Here is a 5,303-nt window from a genome sequence, read left to right as displayed (position 1 = left end):
CCCTGGGTTATATAGTAATCAATGGTATTGTCTAAATATGTTTTAATATTGGCTTCAAGCGTTTGTGCAAGACCAGCAATATCAGGGGAGGATTACGTCAATTACATACACCCCAGTAAATAAAAAGTAATTATTTTATCAACTCCGAAACGACGTAAGGCAAAGTCGACCTCAGCGGAATTTGAACTCAGAACGTAAAGACGGGCGAAATGGCGTTAACGGCATATTGTCCGACGTGCTAACGATTCTCCTGGCTCGCTGAGTTAACAGAAATTTTTATGTTACTTAACAGTAAGGCGGCGAATTGTAGGACCGTTATCACGACGGGTGAAATGTGCTGATTTGAAATTCCGCCGGGGTCGACTTTGCCTTTCATATTTTTGTGGTCGATAAAATAAGTACGAAAATTTGGAACCAATATTAGTTAACTGTAAGTCGATGAGCTGGCAGGATCATTAGCAAGCTGAGCAAAAATGCTTGCTGGCATATCGCCCATCTTTATGTTCTGAGCTCAAATTCCACCGATGGCAACATTGCATTTCATACTTTGAGGTCAGTAAAATAAATACCAGCTGAGCACTGGGGTCGATGTAATCGACTACACCACTTCCCCGTACTTGCTGGCCTTGAGCCAAAATTTTAAACTGATTTTACTTATCTTAGTAGCATTGATAAAACCTCCTATGGGACATGCTATATCCTTCGTAAATAGATTTCTAATGAAGTGTATTTGCAAGCGGTATCACAGCGTGTCGCATAACTCCGTTACAAGTGATCTAAATTTACTATTTTGAAGAAGGGCATAATAAATGTATGCACTTCTGAATGGAAAAAACTAATTAAAATTTTATGACTGTAGTTCGTTAACCAAGTCTGACAACTATGAGATGCAGCATAATCACCGTTGATCTCAGCTAATGTATTTAGATTATGATATGAGCGAGTGATCTTAGAGAAAGACATCTATACATGATTTAAGTGAATGCAGTGATAATGCATTTTGTAGTTCCCGAATATAACGTTATGACTAGTTACATGCAATAAATTCACGAAAATGTATAACGCTCAACACACATTTGAGCAATAAAACCATGCAGTTAATATTTTAGTATCGTTATTTCCAGCAATGCTTAATATAAAGGTAAATAATTACAATTCAACAAAATGCTGTAAAAAAATCGGATTACTTTGTCTCATAAAGTTAACTCCGTAACTCAGCTTATGTATATTTCATTAAACACACACACACACACACACACACACACACACACACACACACACACACACACACACACACACACACACACACACACACACACACTCACATGTTGATTAGAGCTTAACTTTAATGTTCACTGAGGCACACATATGTTAAATATGTAAGAAACTTCAAACGAAAAATGAAAAGGGTTTATGCTAGAAAACTGCTTAGTCTTTGTACGTTATTTTGTTTCGAAAATATTTATGAAAACAGCCAGAAATTGATAACAGCTGAATATAATGGGATGTTTTGCAATACATTAATCTTTTAATGTAGAAAATAACAATGTAATAAATAATTACTGTTTTCCTAAATTGATAACATTAAGAACTGCTGTTTTTGTAAGAAAAACCTGAGCTATAAGAAAATAACGTGCCTACTCCGGACCGACGGGGGTTGATGTTGATTATTGTAATTATAGTTTCGTGTTAAGACTCTTCTTTATAGATTACGAAGAGATGTTGATTTGTCGAAGGTAGTTATTTTAATTGGAAAACAAGATAAATGTTTTGTGTTAAGTTGTGACAGTGTAGCCAATGTATTAAAGCGGCAGATCTAAGCATCTTATACACTACAATAAAACCACTGCTAATGTTATACAGTATAAAGAATCGCTATTAATGTAATTCAGTAAAATGAATCGCTGCTATTTCTAGCGATCGAGCGTCCATCATTGACAAGACCAAGGAAGGTCAAAATCGTATTATCTGGTGGTTTCGATGTTGGAGGTGGCACTGATTTATCTTCCCGCTAGTGCTATAAACAAGAGTGAACTTTGCACCAAAAACCAATATGAAAGGTTCTCTCATGATAACTAGCGCAGTATAGTTTGTTCTAATAGAACATCTAAGTTTACGTCGGGATAATATTAACTCTTGGTATCTTGAAAGTATGCTATTGATAAAAAAAAAAATCAGTATATGAGAAATGAAATTACATGAGGATAATGCGTCTTTCTTATGGGCATTGATGATGTATGTGAAATTAATCAACAGAATTCTTATAATCTGTTAGATAAAACCACAGAAAATCTTTATTTTGAGATCGAAATATAAGACCACTGCTGACTAAACGAAGTTAGTTTAACAAGAAATATATAACTTGGTTTATTTTGCTTTAAGAAATACTATATTATTAAATAAAGATATGTAAGGTTTATATGTTTACATACGTTTATCGGTATTATTTTACAATATATTTTCATATATAAAGGCGGTGAGCTGGCAAAATCGTTAGTACGCCGACCAAATTGCTTAGCTGCATTTGATCTGAATTTCAAATTTCACCGAGGTTGACTTTGCATTTCGTCCCTTCGAGTCGATAAAATAAGTACCAGATCCATGCTTACAGTCAATGTAATCGATTTATCCCCTCCCCCAAATCGCTGGTCTTGTGTCAAAATGTGAAACTAATGTTTCTTCATATATAACTGTTTAGAATGACATGCTGTGGGTTCTCGCGGCATCGACCTTTTATAGATCAGCCAATTTATTTAACATTTCACCTTTTTTTTTCGAGAAATTATAGATGCAAGTCTTGTGGTGGTATCTTTGCACTAAAAGGGTTAATGAAGATACCGGCCACACGGAAAGATTCCTGTCCGCCACCTTCGAGGGGTCATACATTTTGTTTTTCGAATCATGTAAATACAAAGAAAAAATGCGAAAACGATAAATAAAATTAAATAAAAATGAAATGCAAAAATTCCTTGAGATTCGTTATATCTTCAGGAGATCAAGGATACCCGTCCGACTTTCTTTTATACATCTATTTTTCTTTCGGTGAAAATATTTTGAAAATATAGTCATTAATATGATGCTTTTTTTTTATCACACTTCTTTCTTTCTTTCTTTCTTTCTTTCTTTCTTTCTTTCTTTCTTTCAATTTCTCCTAGTTATATTAATGAAAGGAATTGAAAAGTTGTTGGTCTATTTCAATTGAAGTTTTCCTACCATATCAAAATTAAATAAGAACGTCGAAATTCAGTTTTCTATGGAATGCCAGGAACCCCAGGGCCAATCTTGTGCCGTGAGATCATATACAATCGGTTGCATTGCCGATTTCTTCCAGTCGAAATAAAATAAAAAATAATCAAATGTATCTAGTCATAGAAGTGTTTCAAACACGGTTTTATAATACTCCACGCCAGAAAATAATCTGCGCAGTCATACTCTGTGTTAACTATGATAGATAGATATTACTGTATAAATCTAAACGTATTAACGTTTAAACACATTTTGGGATTGTTTGAAACCCGATGCGTTAACGGAAGCTTTCATTTCACAAATAACGACAACGTAAATATTAGTTATGTACTGTTAACAGATAAATCTCTTCTCTTGAAAGTGACTTCTAAACGAAAATAATTCCGTCGTTCTTTGTTTTGTCATTCACGGCTTTACAGGAAAAATAAATACACGTATTATATATTTGAAACCACGTTCTTCTGTCAAAAATCTAATGTTATAGTCTAAATAGTTTTGTTTATACAGATGTAAACAATTGCAAAATTGAGTGTGCTGTATATTTCATTAGTTGGCTGCTGGTCTCAGAGTATCAGACCCGTCGAATAATGCGCTCTTATATCATTATATTCCATAACAATAATATTCTTCTTTATGTTCAAAACAACGATTTTGTCTTCTCAACCTTGTCAACAAGCATATCTTATTAAAATATAAAGAACTTCAGACAATACATTTGATAAAACATAAACATATCAAAAATGAATTAACCAGTAATCACTTTCTAGATTATTTATCTTGATGTTCAATACGTCCTTTCACCTGCCTTTAAAAATATTTGATATCTCACCTTTACGAGATTTATTCCCATTAATGATAAACAGCTTTAAAGAAATCAAAACAGTTTCAGTTATAAACGTTCTTAAAATATCAAAAATTATCATATTCTCACAGAATATTTTGTAGCACATCCATCACATTTTCAGTAAAATTGTCCAAACTTTGTATCACCGACATTGCAATATTTTCGATTCTGTAGATGTAATATAACATGTAAGAAACACACAAGTCCTAATAAATATCGCATTCTTATAATTACTCGTAGAAATTCTTCAACGATTATTTTTGTTTTATATACGAAGGCTTGTTAATACCTCCTTTCATCATTCTTCTTTCGACACTTAAGACTATACACAAAAAGAATATTACACAGACTTTGCAACAGTGTATAATATCAACTTTCAGTTATTGAGAAACGAATGTACCGAAAAGATAACAAAAAAAACTGTCCATATAATTCATAAACAAAACAACAACAATAGAATTATAATAAATATTTACTGTCGAAAGGTTGTGTGTATATATACATACATACATACATACATATATATATATATATATATATATATATATATATATATATATATGCGTGTGTAATCGTTTAAACGATATAAGATAAGAATTAGCTTTATTTTAATATAGAGACATTTATTCCAAGCATTCAAGCACCTGTGATATCAACCTGTTTCATTCTTTTGGATTTGTTGTCTGCGTCCTGGATAAACATCAGATCTCTGCATCTGAAAACAGAGAGATAATAAATCAGCATAGTTTTTGGCTTACATTTCGAAATTTAGCAGAATCACTGAAGCAAGGGAATGGATCCAGCATGCCACAAAGCCAAGGAGGAAATGTTGATATACTGAATTATATAGCCACTGATTTTAAATATTAAATAAATTTCTTTATTAATTTTAATGTATTTTCTCCCTCTCTGTACCCTGTAAATATAGAATAATACATTATGCTTTAATCTATGCTAGCATTAGATCCCCACACCAACTTTTCATGGTACTTTTTCATGGTACTTTTTGGCAAAGATTATTGCAAAGCATTTTTAATATCTTCTAAAATTTGATATAACTCCCTTACCATTCCCAACGCTGTGTGGACATATATAAACATATCTATATATGCGTATGCATGTATACATATGCATACATTTATATATAAACAGCTTATCTATCTATATATGTATATATATATATATATATATATATATATATATATATATATAT

The 5,303-nt window shown here is 32.2% G+C and overlaps 1 long non-coding RNA gene across 2 annotated transcripts in view; it reads right to left on the bottom strand.

The window, feature by feature from the left end:
• Nucleotides 1-4,654: 4,654 nt before the first annotated feature.
• Nucleotides 4,655-5,303, bottom strand: part of LOC106880086 (uncharacterized) — a 169,671-nt gene continuing 169,022 nt past the window's right edge. For both annotated transcript variants that reach the window (XR_001410702.2, XR_001410703.2), the window contains exon 3: nt 4,655-4,805. This is a non-coding gene — a long non-coding RNA (uncharacterized LOC106880086). The remainder of the gene's footprint in view (nt 4,806-5,303) is intronic.

The sequence above is a fragment of the Octopus bimaculoides genome, chromosome 4, assembly GCF_001194135.2.
Source record: "Octopus bimaculoides isolate UCB-OBI-ISO-001 chromosome 4, ASM119413v2, whole genome shotgun sequence".
Taxonomy (NCBI): domain Eukaryota; kingdom Metazoa; phylum Mollusca; class Cephalopoda; order Octopoda; family Octopodidae; genus Octopus; species Octopus bimaculoides.
Note: the sequence above shows the minus strand (reverse complement) of the source record. Positions and strands in the feature narration are given on the sequence as shown.